At 34.4% G+C, this 18,771-nt stretch overlaps 1 protein-coding gene across 1 annotated transcript in view; it reads left to right on the plus strand.

Moving 5' to 3' along the window:
- The first annotated feature begins 974 nt into the window (after window positions 1-974).
- LOC125236258 (lachesin-like) overlaps window positions 975-18,771 on the plus strand; it is a 177,525-nt gene continuing 159,728 nt past the window's right edge. The window contains exon 1 of the mRNA XM_048142958.1: window positions 975-1,146. The gene's annotated coding sequence lies outside the window, so the exon portion shown is untranslated. The remainder of the gene's footprint in view (window positions 1,147-18,771) is intronic.

The following is an 18,771-nucleotide window of genomic DNA, read 5'->3' on the forward strand; positions in this document are numbered from 1 at the left end:
CACTGTATTAATAATAGCGCCATCTCTTTGGTGCATACAAAGGTTTCTTAAAGGTGGTGGTGATTTACTTTTTAATATGATTGAAACGCATAAACGCATTGAAACATTGCATATAGGTACGCAGAAATGCACTGTTAAAATTGCCCTAGTCCTATATATTATTTAAAAGAATCCTTTCACATGCTCGTTTTTCAATTCCACACTCGCCGTTAAAATATTACCATTGGTTGGTGGTTGGTGGTTGGTTGGGTTTGGTGGTTTCATGTTAAAGAAATGATACGTCAATGCTGATTCATTGAGTGTGAAGGACTTTCTTATATTTCACAGTTCACACACACAGAATGTGTGTAAATTTGTGGAATACGCCGTATTGCATTACGGTTCCTCGTATTTCGGTTCCACGTTGATCAGCCGTTTTGCACGTTTGTAAAACACGAATTGATATTGACGTACTTTTATTGAAGCCGATATAATTGAACTTGGTTTAAATACGAAGACTATCTGGTGCACTAGTTTTTCATTACAGTCATGTTATGTCTATGATAGTGGCCATGGGTTTGTAATTAATTTTAACACTTAGGTATACATGCTTTCTAGCTTTTACGTTCGTTTTTTTTGCGGCAGGTGTAAACTATTTAAAAAGTTTAATTAAATAACCATATCTCTTAAAGATTTTACTGAAGCAATTAGCTTACCAAGTTACTTATAACAGTTTAAAACTTAAATTTAATTAGTCGTATTTAAAACACAGCGAAGTAATTAATTCGATATCGCTGTAAGTTGGTTATAATAACTTGGTCAACTAATAATTACAATAGGACCAAGTTCGGAATACAATAACAAGGGCCCACTAAAAACAACGTATCACACGCAAAAAGCAGTTCAATAAAACTTGTACGTCTAATTTCCTTCTAATAAGTTCCGCCATTCGCCACAGGGGGCGCCACGGACACTACGCACAGTCGTAGCGCGATCGCCGCAGCCGGGCCACGTAACGCCGCTACGCCGTAGTACGTTTACGTAGTTCACGTTAAACTCTTTAACGTTACCGACTTTGTTGTGATTGTGAGTGGGTGTATACTGTGGGATTTTAGTGGTCTGTGAGTGGTTTTAACTGTTTAGTGAGTGTGCGAATGTTTGGACTCGGTAAGTCGACCAATTTTCATATTTAAACTTTATATAAAACTTTCTGCTATTCTTCAAAGTGTTATTTATGAAATTTGGATTTTTATAACTTAGTTTTGGAGTCTTAAAAAGGACTAAAGTATGAAAGAAATATTAAAGAGAGTTAGTGACAATGATAGGTGTTTATATATGTGAGTTGTGATTAGTTTAAAAAATCTAGTTCTAGATTATAAGATAATCTATCTATGCTATGCCCTAACAGGGTGTCATGTAACGTGTACCCATTTTTATGTATACTTATGTGAAAGCATGAATAAATGAATATGAATATGAATATCTTTTTTCTTAGTCATGGGAGACTCGAGAAAACATTTATAAATTACATGTCAATATTTTAAATGCACTGGTAGGTAATTATAAATTATTAATAATTTTCTTAGTCATTAAATTAAACTATAATTATATACGCTATCTATCATTCGATAGAAAAATCACTCATTTACCTACTTTTTGAATAAAATAACTGTGATATTGGTGGTAATTGACAATGAAAAGCCGAAAGCTAGTGGCCTTAAAAACGTTTTTCCACCGAGGCGGCGTTGAGGCGGGCGTGACTAAATTGAAATTGGATATAGTAAAGTTGGCGACCAAACTATTATTATCACGGATGGGATGACATTTTTCGCTCCATTTCCATTATTTTTACCGTGAAAATTTTAGAGGGTATGATTATAATTTTGAGTACAAGGAGGGTGCGGTCTGTTAGGGTTGGTAACGTGCTTGTAACCCCTCTGGCGTTACAGACGTTGAAGGGTTACAGAGACTGATTATGATTATCAAAAGACAGTTTGCGGCCGCGTTTGTTGAGCGTATTAAGGATTCAAGTAAAGGAAAAAAAAGTATAAGTGCGGCACATACGAGGGACGTTCAAAAAGTAATGAGAATGGATATGTTCCTGTATCTTGATTTAATTTTTCTTAACTTGTCCATGTAGCAGTACTCATTAAAGTGAAATTGCATAATTCAAATTTTTACTACTTTCATTTGTTTTTCTTTGATATGTAAATAATTGACACAAGGGGGGGGATGAAAATTGTCAGTAAAATAAGAGCATGTTTACATGAATATTTGACATGTCGTGAGTTCATTTCTGACATGAATATCAAAAATAATCATACTTTAAATTAAGCTGGGTTTATCCATGTTCACGATTTTTACAGATTATCACGAAAATTGAGAATATAGATTGGAAACAAAATTACATTAGTATTAAAGAAGAACATACAATTATTTTAATATTAAAAAAATGATTGGTTACAATAAGAACATTTTAAACAAACAAATAATAATGTTTTTGGCCTTCAAAATGACAGTCGACAGGGCCGAACCCTCAAATTGCCGAGGGTGCTGCTCAAGTTAGTGTATTTAAAGCTACAAGTGACATACCTAATATTGAAGGTAATATAAGGATCATTAATATTTTATACCCAACCCTTAAATAAAATTGTAAAATAATCGCTACTCTGAAGTATAATGAAGTGAAGTGCTTACTGACATGGTATTTAGACTATCGTTAAGATTTTAATTTTTAAAGGGGGCAAAAAAAATAATTTAAAAAATTAAATATGTAAATAAATCACAAAAGAGTTACTTTTAATTATAAAAATATAAGGATACTTACATTCTTATGTTTTAATACTCATTATCATTACTTATTGAACGCCCCTCGTATGAGTAGCTTTTATCATCACTCAAAATAATGGTTTGAAATTTAATTTCAGTTTAATAAACTAGGCTTTAAAAATACACAATAAATGAAAAATAATCCCAGCTAGGAAGAAAGCAAATTTTCGAATTGGTGCCGCGAACAATACATACATACATACAATCACGCCTGTATCCCATAGAGAGTTAGGCAGAGCACATGAAACTAAAAGCCAAAGCTGTGCTACTCTTGGCAAAATAAGGGGTTGAAAGAAAACGAAACTGTGACATTGCAGTGACAGGTGGCCACTGGCCAGCCTCTCGCCTACGCCACAATTTAACCCATATCCCACGGTCGCCTTCTACGACACCCACGGGAAGAAAGGGGGTGGTGAAATTCTTTGCCACATAGGCAACAATAGTTTTTACTTATACATGTATGCGATCCCTACCTTCGAATCGTCAGCTTTTTCCTGCGCGTAAAATCTTGAGCTACTTATAATTATTTGACCCTGAATTGATCAGTATCAGCACAAACTACTATCGATAGCTGAAAATAGAACTAAATTAGAATTACAAAAGGTTTATTTGGCCCGGGTTCATCTTATCAGCCTTGAAAGGGATCAGTGCTGTATAAGTATGATTCGGAGCTTTCAGCGTCTCCGCCCACATACGCCTGTATAAGCGATGACTGCATGCCTTTTCAGTATTCCAAATAATTTTGCACTCGAGCAGAAGAAATTAAATTTAAAAATTGATACTGTAGCAGAATAGGCTATTCTTTTATCTGCATTTAGAAGAGAGTGTATGAGGTAAAATCCTGAAGGGTTATTGATAATTTATTTTAACCAGAGGAAAGCTTTAACAACAAAAGGTAACGGCGGATGTAGACTGGTAGTTAATTGAGAAAAACCTTATAGTTTATTCTGAAAGGATTTAATAGAATACGTCCATTTAGCGAATTTTTATATTCTAGGTACTAACAAAGGTTTTGAAGGCTGATAGATTTCGAAATTAATTGATATGTATTTATGCAAAGGGGTTTCCATTTTCATCAAAATATATGCGTCAAAAAGACAAATCTAAGGCTTTATTGCGTGAACAAGTGAGCATTCAGGTCGAGTATATGACTAGTACTAGTTTATAAACATCATGTAAACATTTGACGAAAAACATGAACCTTTTTATCTACCTATTATGTTGCACGAATAACAAATATAGAGTATAAAATTACAACAATTGTTTTTCTCCATAACCTAACCATATTTTCTCTGTTTTTTTATTTTTTCATGTAGATAACTTAGAGCAAGATTTCTACTACGAGTATTTACGGTTTCGGTACGTCCTGATTACATTAAATATGATCCTAAGAAAATATCCGATTTACCAAAGAAATACGTAAGTACCTATTTACATTGTGCGATACCATTTTGTTAAAAAATACAGATGCTGTCTGAGAAAATATCGTACTTATTTTAAAAAGAAAGATCATGAATGGAAATAATCATTTGGGGGAAATTTTTTCAAAGTTCCAACATTTTTTTTTGATTTGGAAATTTTTATATGGTTTCCACTCTTAATCGCGAGTTCTTTCAATCCTAATAGGAGAAAAAAAGTGTCACAAATTTTTCATATAGGTACATTTTGTATGGTGGTAACGGAATGGAAGGTTCGAAAAATGTATAGAAGTCTTGGGTCATTTTTTATTATCCTATCAGTAGCAATAGCGTGAAAAATACTTATGTTACAAAAAAAGTGAGGTGGAAAAATTTTAAAAATATGGTCCATTCACGGTTTCATTAAATACGAGTATCTAGATACTATTTTAACTCTTTTAACTGCTGCATTTTTGTAGTTGAATCGTAGCTCATTTCTTTAATTTTTAAAAAAATTAACATTAGCCCCTTTATTCATAAACGTACACTAAAGTTATCAAGCCGATAAATTTTGTTTGTCCCTTTCTATCACACCAATACGTCGGAAAGGGACAAACGGACCTATTCCTAAATATGTATACATAATGAGTATAAAACATGTATTTAGACAAGTGTAGTTTATCAAAAAGGATCGAGTATTATAGCAGTGCATAGACTGCCATCTCTTGACACAGGCTTAAAACTTTTGAACCTCAGTTTTGACAATTTGGCCCATATTCTTAGCTTGATATGTTTTAAAATGTCAAATATTAATATTAGCGCCATCATAGCTTAGCGTACCCCAAAGGTGTAATGCCATCTAGGCCACCGTACCTTTTTCTGTACGGTAATGAGGTACGTTTTTTTCTTAGACTTTATCTGTCTATATGTCTTTGAGTTTATTTAGAGTATGTTGCTAACCAAGGTTTGAATTAACAAAATAATGCTTCATACTCCCAACTATCTGTCTAACCGCCTGTTATATTGGCTAGCAAGACGTCCCTTGGCATTTCCACACATCCATTTGAATCTAAGAGAAGTTCCACACGAACTTTCGTCTCCTATCTATAATCCCATAGGAAATGGTGGAATCTTGAGCGTTTGTGAGAACTGTCAAACCACTAGGATTAAATACTCGTAAATTTTACCACTGTTTAATGGTCCAATAAGATAACACTTACACTTAAACTAAACAATAATGTATTACGAGTAAATCAATAGAGGTATTACTGGTAGAAAAGCTTGACTACAGTTTGTTTCCTTCTAGACGTTATGTTTCTCGGAAAAATCTTAACACCGCGATCTAGCTCTTTTGACACTCGGTACAGCGACATCTATATGGAAATTTGGCAACTAAAAGTAACAGAATGCAAATGTACTAAGAAATACATAACGTATGCGGAATGAAATCTGGACAAAATTCAATGTCTTATAAAATTAATATAACATAGTTTATTTTTGATATCTTTCGTGATTTTAATTATGTATTGAATATCGATAAATAAAAGAGTTAGTTTTCGTCAATGTGAAGCTTCTAACAGAACTTGTGATACTTTATGTCCATCGGTGTCGACAAAACCAATGTTAGTATTTTTTAAGGTACAAATTTATCTTCCATGTGATAACTTTTTAAAGAAGCTTCGTATGCTCGACATTTTTCACATTCTTGTCCGTAGGATCATTAGTGTTCTCAAAATAATAGTTTTCTAGTCATGAAATTCCATTTACTCGACATATTATTAGTCATTCATAAACCCAGAAATGCAAAAACAGCTGTTTTTTACATTTTTTGACTTAACGGCGTAGCAGCATTTTCAAAGTTTTTTATTTTATTTTTGAAGACTATAGGTCTAACTTTTTTTGAATGTGTATCGATACTCATGTCTTCAAGATAATTTTTATCACTTTCGCTGTCCCATTCGAATGCTGTCTCGAGCTCTCTGTAAGATTTTGTGCCTTAGGGGGCCGACATTTCTTTTAATCAAATCTCTCCCAGAAAACTTGCCAATGCTGTAATGTTTTCTTGAACCACGCTTTGTTGCGGTAGTTTTTGTAAAGAAAAAGGACGCAAAAATATTATAAATTGACTGTTAGCTTCTAACCCTTCCTACAAAACTTTCCTCGCGCTTTTGCATTCGGTCACAGAAAATTGGTATGTAGAAATTACAAACAGTTTCGCTAGGTCGTCCTTCTCGATTGACCATCATTTCGAGAAAAGGAATCCAATACTCATGAAACTTACCAGTTTAAATGACAGATATGTTAACTTTAATCTGGCATTTATACATTATTTTAGTTTATTTATTTACTTACTCTGTACGATATCAAAACTTTGTCCAGATTTCATTCCGCATACGTTATTACATACTGAGGTCAGACAACCAGTGAGTGAAATACAATCATTTTGGCTAACACGGGGAAAACTGTATAATAATTATATATACTCATTCAATTAAAAACGAGTGTTATCTATCGAATTTTTATTACTTACTAAAAACCGTGTTTATAAAATTGGTATAAAAGGAGCAAAATCAAATATTTATGGGTAAAGTGTAGATTGTATCCTGAACAAAGCGAAAATAGAATTTCAAACGAGCGAGACGGATTAAAGTGTCTTCTTAAAATAGTTTTTAGATTAATTTTATTTATTTTAAGAGTTAGTTTAAGGTTTTATCCGTTTATGTATTCGTAATAACATGTTATTTTTTAATCTCAACAGAAACAAATAGCTACCTTTATATTACCAAAGAGGATCAAGTAATAGAGAGTTACTGTAAAAGTAAAATATGTAAAATACAGCTGATTGTGTTAAAATGTCAAATATTAATATTACATTTACCCGAGCGTCTCCCAAACGTCAAACGGTGTAACGCCATCTAGGCCACCGTACCTTTATCTCTATGGCTTTGAGGTACGTTTCTTTCATAGAATTTATCCGTCTATACGGAGTTACATAATATGTCTTTGATATTACGTATATGGCTCCATTCCCACCCCTTTATTGAATACTTGAAATCTAAAGTTTTGGGTCCATAAAGGGTACCCAATTGTTACATCCTAGCTTTTAGGATCCATCTTATGATCTAAACTTTCTGGACGCGTGAAAAGATATTATGTTTTGAACAATAAAGTTAAGGGTTTTATACACACAGTAACAACTCTCAAGACTTAATATTAAAGACGTAGGGCCCATTTAGACGGTACGAGAACTCGCATACGAGTTTTATTACATTGCTGTATTTGATGGATGTGCACAATTGTTTGTAACATCAACAGCCCGCAAAGTGATTAAAATCGCATGCGAGTTCGCACGCCGTCTAAATCAGGCCTTAATCTCAAAGCGGGATAACGTTATGACAACAAAAAAAGATTAATTATTACAGGAAAATAAGCACATTCACGTTTTTAACAGCCTTTCGCGCACGCAAAATATCTTATCAACGTGCAGCCAGCGGAAGTAATTTAAATTAGGCAAGATGTTTCCTTAAATAATGTTAAATATTAGGCAGTTATTACACTTTCACGGCGTCGCCACGGGAGCGGCTGATCCAGAGATTACTGTGATAACCGTATTAACCGTATAAACTTATGAGATGTCACAGTAACATTTTTGCAATCAAAAACGTGGCTTTGAAAGACCGCTATTGTATCGCTGTTACATCATTCTTCGAATACGCATTTTTGAATATGAATATATCCTGCGTACGTGTTTTTATTTTTATTTGCATAATAAATAACCTAGGTTCAATACTCAGCAGCATCATTTTTGTTAACTAAGATTCTACACAGCTAATTATTACATTATGAAAAAATTTAAGCTGAAACTAAGCATTGAATACAGATCATATTTTTTTCTATATGTCTCTATATATAAAATCGTAGTAAGTATATTTTCTCATTGCTGACATACGAGTTTAAACGTTTCTCATTTCTTATATCGGTAAAGCTAAGAATACAAGCCATCAGATAAACATTTTGCCCTAAAACATCCTCATTTTTCCTCTATAAGTGATTCAATGTTGAATTGTTTACATGGTTCGCAAAAAGGACAGTTTTCTATTATTCGCATTAATATAAAAAAGGGAATATCTTCTTTGCTCGCACTGAGGGCCCCAGCGGTTTCCAGTTTGCCGCTCCCCCGGTTTTTCCACTCTGCGGGAATCATGAGGGATAAGTAATTAGGTCCAGACTGGCTATAAAAAGGACTTGACTTTTGTTTTAGTTTACCTACATGGTGGTCCAATTACCCAGTTAAAAACGATCATACGAGTACGATTAAACGTTCTCCTTACGCCATTTTTCTCTAAAATGAAGTGTCATGAGGCCATGACACCGTTTGTCTATGTTCTACTCGTATCATGCGAAGGTATGTTTGGCTTATTTTGCACCTTTATACCTTTTCCGAATAAAAACGAGTTTTTGATGGGTTCTTCAGTAATGCAATTAGTAACATAATCGTAGCAGAATTGTAACGTAATAGCAACCCTGAACTGCAATTCTGAGCAAAATCAGAATCCGAAGAATTTATTTACTTAGGTTTAAAGCAAATTAGCAGACAAGACGATCTAGTTTACTCTCCTATCTAAGGCCGTACACTAGCATCTCAAACGTCGGTGTCTAGTAAAATCTATAGACGCTGCTCAAAGCAACGTTGACGTAACTGTGCTTTAAGCACTCTGCAACAAGATAATTATCAAGTCGACGCTGAAAAGACACTAGTGTAGAGTAACCTTAACCTTTGACACTTTATAAATATACACACTAAAGAAAAAACTAACCAAGTCCACTGGTGGCCGAGCAGGGGATCGAACCCGGGTCTTCAGCTTACGCGGCTAGTAGTCTAGAACCCAATAAAATGTTGTGGCGTTTAGAAAAAAACAAAAAAGGATTTCAAGAAGCCTATTTAGATTGAATATTATCAGGGGAAATATTTACCTTCACTCGGCGCCTAAACTCACGTTCAACGAAATTAATAGCTTGGATGTTTGAACTGCGCGAGGATGCTGTTTGGCAATTTGGAGGTTATTAAATTTGTATGAGAGATAAAATGGCGCAAGGTGCGTGGGAGTTTGCAAATACAAAAAGGTTAAAAGGATTAAAAATTTATCTCTTTGAGACGAAAAAATAATATGAAATATTGCACAATGTTTTGAGTTAAGAGGATATGGGAGTTGAGCCCCTACTAACATAATATAACGTCTGTGTCTGTGATTTCATACTCTACTGTTTCCTCCTCCAAAAAGAATAAGTACCAAATTGTTAAGTTTAGGAAATAGTCGAATCATTTGTATAGAAAAGTTACTTCTGTTATCTTTTAAATAACGATAAAAAAATAAAATACAAAGTCTACTGCATACGTTGCGATATTCAGGCAATGGTACTGATTTTTAGGCTAACCATTTTAATTTTTATATTACCCATAAATTCGTATGAGGACCTACCTTTATTTTGAGAATATGAGCTTGAAACTTCGTGTAAAGACTATAAAGGTAAAATTACAATGGAAAGAAACAAATTTCAGCGTTTTTGGATTTTTATCCTTTAAGAGAATTAAAATGAGGCTGGCTGAAGTTTGTATGGGGAATAAGTTTTATTTCAAGTTACAGGCTTGAAACTTGGTAAAAAGGTACTTCAGAAGGGCAAAAACTAGTAGCTTGATAAACTTTGTCAAAATTCTGAAATTAAACCACTAATACACATATGACTATTTCATTAAGTACTGAGTTATATCGAACTTCAAAAAGCTAATGCACGAATATGGTGAGTGCTACAAAAAAAATGCATATATTCTTTTTTGTCTAAAATTTAATAAGATTTAATTCTTTCATAGACACTTTTTCCCTAACTCTGATACTTTTCTGAAAAATTAAGAAAAACCGTAAAACGGGACCTATTTCGTGCTAAAAGGGGTGTTGCGTCAGGGGGACGGTAGGGGACGCTAGTGTGCGCAAAGCACCTTACCCTAAGGTACCATACTACATTAAAACTTTGCTGGATTTAATTTTTTTTAATTTCCCATACATTCGAACACAACTTGTTATATAGGTAAAGACAACCGCACTTTTGATCAAGTGCGATAGGATAAGTAAATCGCGCCACAATAACGACCCAAATGCTGCAAAGGTTATTTCCTGAACATATAATGTTCTAGCCCGAGAATATTAAAAATAATAGTAAAACATATTCGTACAACGTAATTCTATTCTTTATTCGAGCACTGGTAGCCGAGAAACAAAACATAATCGTTATGTCGACGGTAAAACAAATGAAGGCAATCACCGTGGAACATCCATCACACGAGTCAAGATTACACCTCTCGCAGTTCCATCGAATGCTTGAGTTTTCGGCTTTTTTCGAGGCGTGTATGTAGAAAATTACATATGTTATCGTGAACATATTTCATGGATAAGATTTCTTTGTTACTGCAAATACATACATAACAAGCTTTTGCAAATATATACATAACATTTTTTAAGACACGTTTCTTGTGACTCCTTTCCATTGACATACGGCTCGATTCCCCAGTGACATACAGTACGATTAACATCAGTTAACGATTCGGGTTTTATATCTATCTTGATCGCACTTATGCGATCCCAATAAGAGACGAAGCTTAAGGGTAAAAGCTGAATCGGTAACTGATTTTAATCGAAGTGAAATGCGACTATTTAAAACCCACCAACACCACGACTACAGCCACTAGAAAAAAAAAACTATTGAGGCACAATGCGAAAATTAAATACTATGAGATCGAGGTGATCTGCGATTCAGTAAATTACTACAATAGTTTTATGCTTTTGGGGTTACAGGTCTAACAAATCTTTTAATCGCACTGTCCGGTCAGTGAAGTTTCTTTAAACACAAATGTCAGTTTTGACTCTGTTATACTTATTATAATATTTATACATACAAATATACTATTTTTTCATGTGAGTTTTAGGTTAAACCGGCCAGTGTTTACCGCCAACCAACCAATAAAACCAAACACGTTCGGTGGCTTAGGCTGTAAATACATTGTACAAAATAGAGTCCATTAATGAGTTCATTTATTTTGCATTGTAGTGCCAGTGATGTTATTCTGCAACGTTCGTTGTTCATTGCTTACTATAGTAGTATTTTCACACCTCATGCTCGACAAAGTCGGATTATATGTCATTAGAACTTCACGGAAAGCATGACATTATATCCCTTGTCAACAACCGTGATATAATGTTGTATGAAAATTCATTATTACACACGGCGCAATAATGTAATTGCCAAATAATTGCACCTTATTGCTATGACGATAAAGTCTAATTTCGTTAAGCCGTAATGCCCGCGGCGGGCATGGCCAACTCGATTTTCAAAAACTGAAGCCGCGACCGACTCGATTTTCATTTGACGCACGATCTTCATTTGTTGAAATGCTGTCAGAAACGAGTTGTGACAAGTTGCGGCGGTATCATTTTATAGCTCCATTTCAAGAATAATAGCGAAAATGTCTAGTGATGAAATAAAATGTTGTTTTTTCTTGTCTCGCATAAGGTGAGAAAAGTAGAGTATATACCTCGGGAATAAAACTGTTTTTGTCTTGGGCGCTTGAATCCCTCACTGCACTCAGGACTATTCTAGTTCTATAACTATTCATTCTATAACTATTCAGGACTATTCTAGTTCTATAACTCCCTCGCTACGCTCGGGAGTAAAACTGGGAGTCCTTTGTTACGTTCAGGATTCAATGTCGCGCTCGTAACATAAAACAGTGTTTTATTCCCTTGGTGTATAATCTACTATTAAATACGTACCTATTTAGTATAAATCTAATGGTTTTAGACCATTAATCTCTTTAGAGTTGAACCGATTTTATTTAATTGTATGGCGTATTTTACAATAAACATTTCAAACTATGTAGCTAAACAATTACAAGTCCACCCAACTCAGGGTCCCGTGCCACGAGCGTGTGTCAGGTGTTAATTTAAACAGATCTTCCCGGGGGCCGTTGAACTGATGCATTTTCGTAACAAGATAGAAATTATACGAAAATGGGTCGTTACCACAGTATTTATTACTATAAGTGATTAAATTTAATCACTTATATAGATCATATATGCAATACCCGAAAAAGATGTAACTATCTACATTCTACAAAAAATATTTTTCCCTTACATTTCCTTACCTAAATCAAGTTTATTTATTATTCCACTTCGTTGAGCAAATTTTTGCGACGCTTCAATTGATCTTCCCACTAAACAACTTAACAAGTTTATAAATTGATGTGCGCCCAAGGCAGGTTCGATCAAAGAAAAATCCAGTTTAAACCGGTGAAAACCGCCAGCGACCGGCTCGGGCCCAATATAGATAGGCGTGTTTACACAAAGCTGCGGTTTTGCTCCGATTTATTTGCGGCTCGTATACTCCCAACTGGCAGAAAGTTAAAATCTGTATACCTGCTATATTTTTCGGCAACTTGTATCATACCTAGTGGCAAAAAGGAGGGTTTCTTCTTAGCAAATTCTTCATTTCTGTGATTTTAAAAAGGGTTTTGGAGCGTATATGAAATTCTTTCACCTTGTCAAACATATTACCAGACTTAGAATAAATTTAAAAGTGGAAAATGTCTGCCCTGGGTGAAGCCTAGTGGCATCGATTGCAGACGTTTCTGCTAATCAGAAGTTAAAAAATATTACCAGACTGTCCTCATTAGCACATCAAACGCTAATATTTTACTGCGACTTTTTCAAATGTCAAGTCACGCTTCAACAAAAGTCGGTATTGTGCCGTATATCGTCAGAAATAACAAAATAAGTAATAGTACATTACGATACAAGTGCGTAAAAAAACGAAACGAGTGGCGATAAATTAAAACACGACCGAAGGAAGTGTTTTAAATCGACACGAGTTGCGGATTTCCTTTTCGCACGTGTATCGTACGACGTTTTTCAGTACAGATGGCCTTCCGAAGTTTCGACCTGGCATATAATGAACCACTTCTCGCACTAGTGTGTAAAAAAAACACCACCTGTACTGAAAACGATTTTACTCACCCACGATACGTAGTGCAGAGTCAATGTCCTATACATATAGTACCTACTTATACTTGTACAAAAACGATTACTGTATAAAAATATAATATCAAGATAGTAAAAAAGACGCAGTAGAAAAACGCAGCGACATTTTTCTCGACCTAAGTGAGGTTTTTTCTCTAAAAATGCTTTTCTGTAAAAACCAGGCTTTTGTTAGCTTTGGAAGGTTTCCAATAACGTGACAATTGCACTCGATGTAATATAGCTGAATACGGTGCTGCCACTGTATGTCTTTTATATGATTACATTGCTTTCTGAGAGATATCTGCACAATCGTACGGACATTGGATAATAATGGAGCGACAAGTCGCTATTAGGCATATAACATTAACAAATTTTCATTACGATTTAATACTTGTATAAAAAAAGTCTGTTTTCATATGGATTAATGTTCAATTTGCTACCAATGTGGCTCGTGTAGATTAAGTATAGTTTGAAGGCCTCGATTATGCGGTTCATTTTAAGATCAAATTGCAATACTTACATGAGGTAAAAAAAAAACAGCTTTCAGTAGATACCTCGGTATGGTGGTTTTTTCTCGCACTAGTTAGCAAAGTAGTCAAAAGGCCATATTACATACTGAGAAACGTCGTACGATACCCATGCGAAGAAGGAATTCGTAACCCGTATCGATTTAAAAACGTAATGTACTATTTCGTTTTCGACGCAGATATCGATTGTTTGTTTTCATACGAATAGTTGGCATTTGTTGCATTCAGATTTCTTTAGTTAGCAAAGCTATTTCCATATAATATTCAAGAACATTAGATAGTACAAATATAAAACATTACTTGTTATTCACCTACTAGACTAAATTGGCACAAGAAGTAATTGTCTTCTTTAGGTAATATTTCACATAATAAACCAATATTTATTGATTTTGGACATTAAAAGTGTACGATAAGTGCACTCAAAGTAATAAGTAGTCGCTTAGTAACTTATTTTTTTTTAATATTTTGTCCACCGAAAACGCTGTCGGGCGTGTAAATAGTGAAGTCATAGTAAACGAACCACCAAAACAATCACTGACATAATGACCTTTACTTGTGCCTCGTACTTAAAGTGTAGTTAAATGTCAGATAGTGTTGTTTTTGTACTGAATGACTTCATTCACAGATAATCTATAGATGACATGACTGATGTTGTTTCTGCCTGATTACGTAAAACGGGAGAAGCTCAAAAAATGGTCTTACTCAGAACTAGTTCGGAAAAGGTATCAAGTAATCGTATGTAGGTATGGAGCGTGCTTTATGTACTAAAACGCAGATAGAATAGGTAAATAAAACGTGTGTTGTCAGTTTGAACTAGAATTTCAACACATATCATCAATTCTCGGCTCTATTTTGTGCCGTGTTGCACCACGATGCGCCACGCTGCAGTTTTATCAAAATTGATGGTTTCATGAACCGCCATAAGTGGGTTACGGCTGTTTGCACCGGAGAGTTATCGCACAGTTAACGGGATTATGCAAAAGGGAACTATGATACTCTATTGTGCAATGGTTTGCCTATAATTAGACTATGTTTGAAAAGAAAACAGTCACAAAATTATAAGACTCTGTCCGCACAGACTCGGAGTTGCTTGCAGGCATCGCATTGTGAATAGTTAGGTACGCTGTGGTACATTATTAGCTTTATTCGTCGCAATCATCTTAGCCCAATATAAAAAGGTGAATGTAAATATGATTTTAATATAAGGCACATGCAGTGCGTCTGCCTTCTGGGCACCCGACCTACCTACTTATTAATTTCTCCTTCACAAAAAAATATTATGTCCCTGTTCCCTGATTACCCAATGATTGACTGATATTACAATGTTTTTTTGCATTAAGTCCTCTATCTTTCTTTATTTTTGTAATAAAAGCACAAGTAAACTTAATACATAAATGGAATTGAAACGTCCGAATAGTTCAACTTAAATAACAAAACTCGCCAGCCTAACTCAATTAGTAAAGTCTAAACAAAATAAATACCTGAATTTACCTCGTCAAATTCTATATTGAATTTTGGGAAACTTTATTTTCTCAGGAGAAAAGTGATTAGCCGAGGGATTGGGGAATGCTCATAAATTAGAACGGATAAAAACAAGTCTCCGAGGTGCCTAAAGGTTGATTATTTATTCAATGTTGTAATCAATTTACCGTATTTGCATTACAGGCCTGTAATTTGACACAGGTTCGTTTTGTCACGTACCGTTTGGAATATTTGCGATTCCTTGTGGGTGTGGAATTGTGGATATAGAATAATAATAAGCTAGGTCTACATAAATGTAAATGAAGTTCAATACCTATGACCTAGATTCCTTCATTCAATGCTCTGCCACGAGGCGGTTTTTTAGTACATATGGGGGTACACACTTACGGCTCTGCATAAAAAAGCCTGCTCCCAAGGTGTTACAGACAGCACCATAGTTAAGCTCTAGCTAGCAAACTTACTGAGAAACTCCTTGAACAAACACAACACTTATAAGGAGGACCTAGTGTCATTCCTGCGTTATACTGTAGTTTTCCCTTACAGAGAACCATACTACTTCGCATTTCCCGGTTGACCTATCCTGCCGATTTAGAATGATATTCGCTGTGCTGTGTAAACCTTGCCACACGAAGCTGAATGGCGTTTTATACTCCATACTTTTCTTTCCCCACACCGGCAATTAAAGATACAAAGAAAAAAAGATGAAAATAGTATTTTTCTACTCGTCGACTTTAGGACACCACAGACATATAAACAATTAGGACACCACAAAACAGACTAAACTATAAGTGCTGACTTTTCAGTGTTGGATAGTCTTTGACACTTATAGTCAACTATAATTATTTCATTACACTTCACTTTAGTTAACTCAAACAAATTCAAAAATAGAACTTCATACAACTTCTGTACTAATTTGCGATACCTGGCAATTTTTTCTGCATCTGTAACACATTTTTTTATCTATCGCGTTATCGACCAATCACAGGCGGTTATTACAAACAATTGGTTGCCAAGTAATTCGATGTTGATACAACGGTGAACGACGCCATTAACATTAATTTTAACTTGAATGATGACATTTGATGACATCCATTGATGATGAAGATGATGACTCATAGAAAAAGTATTGTATATAATAGTGATATAATTAAGCTTTTCACTCTCGTACCGTACTATTAGGCCACTCAGCAAGCTTCGTGGCCTAAACACGGTACTCGACTGAAAAGCTTTGTATTATAGGATTGTATAAAATACTATTTATACAATCGTGATATAATACAAAGCTTTCAACATCGAATTACCTGGCAACCAATTGTTTGTAATAACCGTCTCTGATTGGTCGATAACGAGAAAGATTAAAAAAAATGTGTTTCAGATGCTGAAAAATTTTCCAGTATCGCAAATTTGTATAGAACTTGTATGAAGTTCTATTTTTGATTTTTTTTCAGTTAACTAAAGTGAAGTGTAATGAAATATTATAGTTGACTAAGTATCAAAGACTATCCAAGACAGAAAAACTGACAAAAGTCAGCACGTATAGTTTAGTCTGTGGTGTCCTAATTGTCAGATTAAGGTCGACGAGTAGAAAAAAAGTTGTAAACTAGTGACCGGACGCATCGCCACCCAACACAAACCGAGATTACCACGCGGCTTATTTTTTTTGAATGGATCAGAGCCTTCCCTTTAATTTCATCACAAAAAAAATCACATCAATATCGTTGAGAGTAAAATGAGACGACTGCTGCATAAAAGAGAAACTGAATAGGTACATACGAGTACATCAGGCTTTTTTAACTAACGAGATTCTGAATTTAGAAATAAAAATTTAAATTCAGAAATGTTAACATATAGGAAAAACTATAAATATTAAACTTCTTCATATTCAGGCAGTTCAAGCATGGTCGCGTGCTCGCGTGATAATCGATATAACGACCGACCGTCCGACCGTCCGTATGAAATTTTAGTTGAAGTTATTTAAAATAGGTATTTACACTATTACAATAAAAGTATGTCTGACTCAAATTTCATGTGAGACTAATTGGCATATCTCAGTCATATTTACTTAATCATTAAATTTACTTCAGTATAAAAATGAAAAAAAAAAATCACACCTTTCGTATTTTATTAGATCCTTCTCAAAAGATTTGAGAAAAGGTTGAGCTTTCCTAGACTACATTTTATCACAGGTAGGTTGATAGGTTCACGGTCTGAATAATAAATGTGAAGTTTATGCAACGTTCCAAAATATAGCGACATACAATATAAGGTCCTAATTTATTAGTTGCAGATATTTTAACACATGATACTTTACATTAAAATAATTAACTTTAAATATAAATTAAGAAATCTTTTCATGTAACTTTTTTGATTTCATTTTCCTAACAAAAAAATTAATTATAATTTCGTCTAAAAAAAAATCATCATGTGCATTATCACATGTCACACTGTCTGTCATTTCAACAATTGTTTGTTGTAAATGTCGTAAAGGTTCGGCGGGAAAACTGCACATGTCATTGAAGTGGCCAGTTACAGTTAAGTGGTACGTAAAAGAGGTACTAGAATCTGTTCAACGAGTTTTCATTTAATAATCACATAAACAGGGTGTTTTTACGTAGCAAATTTGTTTTTCCGTTTTGTCCAAAAAAACATCGTAAAAGCTATAATGTTTCACGGTTTAATATACTCCAGAGACAGAGTACTATCAGCTGTAAAAATATCTGCATCTAATAAATTAGGACCTTATATATTTTATACTTGCATATCTTCTTTTATGGATTCCTCCTAGTTGACGTAAAGGAACATTGCAGGATGGTATTTCACAGTTAATAATTTTTCATCACACCCGCACTTTAAATGTACTATTGCACGCATGCGGAGCGTGAGTTATAGAAAAATCGTTCTCCCAAGAGAATAATGAAATTTCTTGTACCGTACTTAACTTTTTTACATCTATTTACATATTTGTTACATTGCGAGTGTGATGAAAAACATTGTGTGTAACTCGGGGAGTATGAATATTACAAACTCGAGTCTTTAAATCGCTCCGGCAAGCCGTCGCGATTTTACTTACTCTCGTTAGTAATATTCAACTTACTCCCCTTGTTGCACAATGTACTATTTCGCCACACCGACTGCCAGTGCCAAAGGCTCTCTTGATACCTCAAAAATGATTGATAATGTTCCATTTTATCCACAAGAGCGCAAAGTAATTTGAAAAAAAAAATTACTTGATGCGGAATTGACGTTTAAATGAGGAATTTCAACCATAAATTGATGAATTGGATTTGGCTTGATGTTTTACAGTTAATATTATTATTTTCCTCGTGTTGGTGTTATACAACAATCCGGTCAACATACGGCACACCGTACGCATAACCTATGACGTCATGATTTCATGAACATAAGACTTGTTTTAATGATACAACTTTTTAAAATTATTGTTTAAAAGTTGTAAAATATATCTAAATAAGTAAGGTTCAATGTCAGTGGCAA

This window comes from Leguminivora glycinivorella, chromosome 2, assembly GCF_023078275.1.
Source record: "Leguminivora glycinivorella isolate SPB_JAAS2020 chromosome 2, LegGlyc_1.1, whole genome shotgun sequence".
NCBI classification, from domain to species: Eukaryota; Metazoa; Arthropoda; class Insecta; order Lepidoptera; family Tortricidae; genus Leguminivora; species Leguminivora glycinivorella.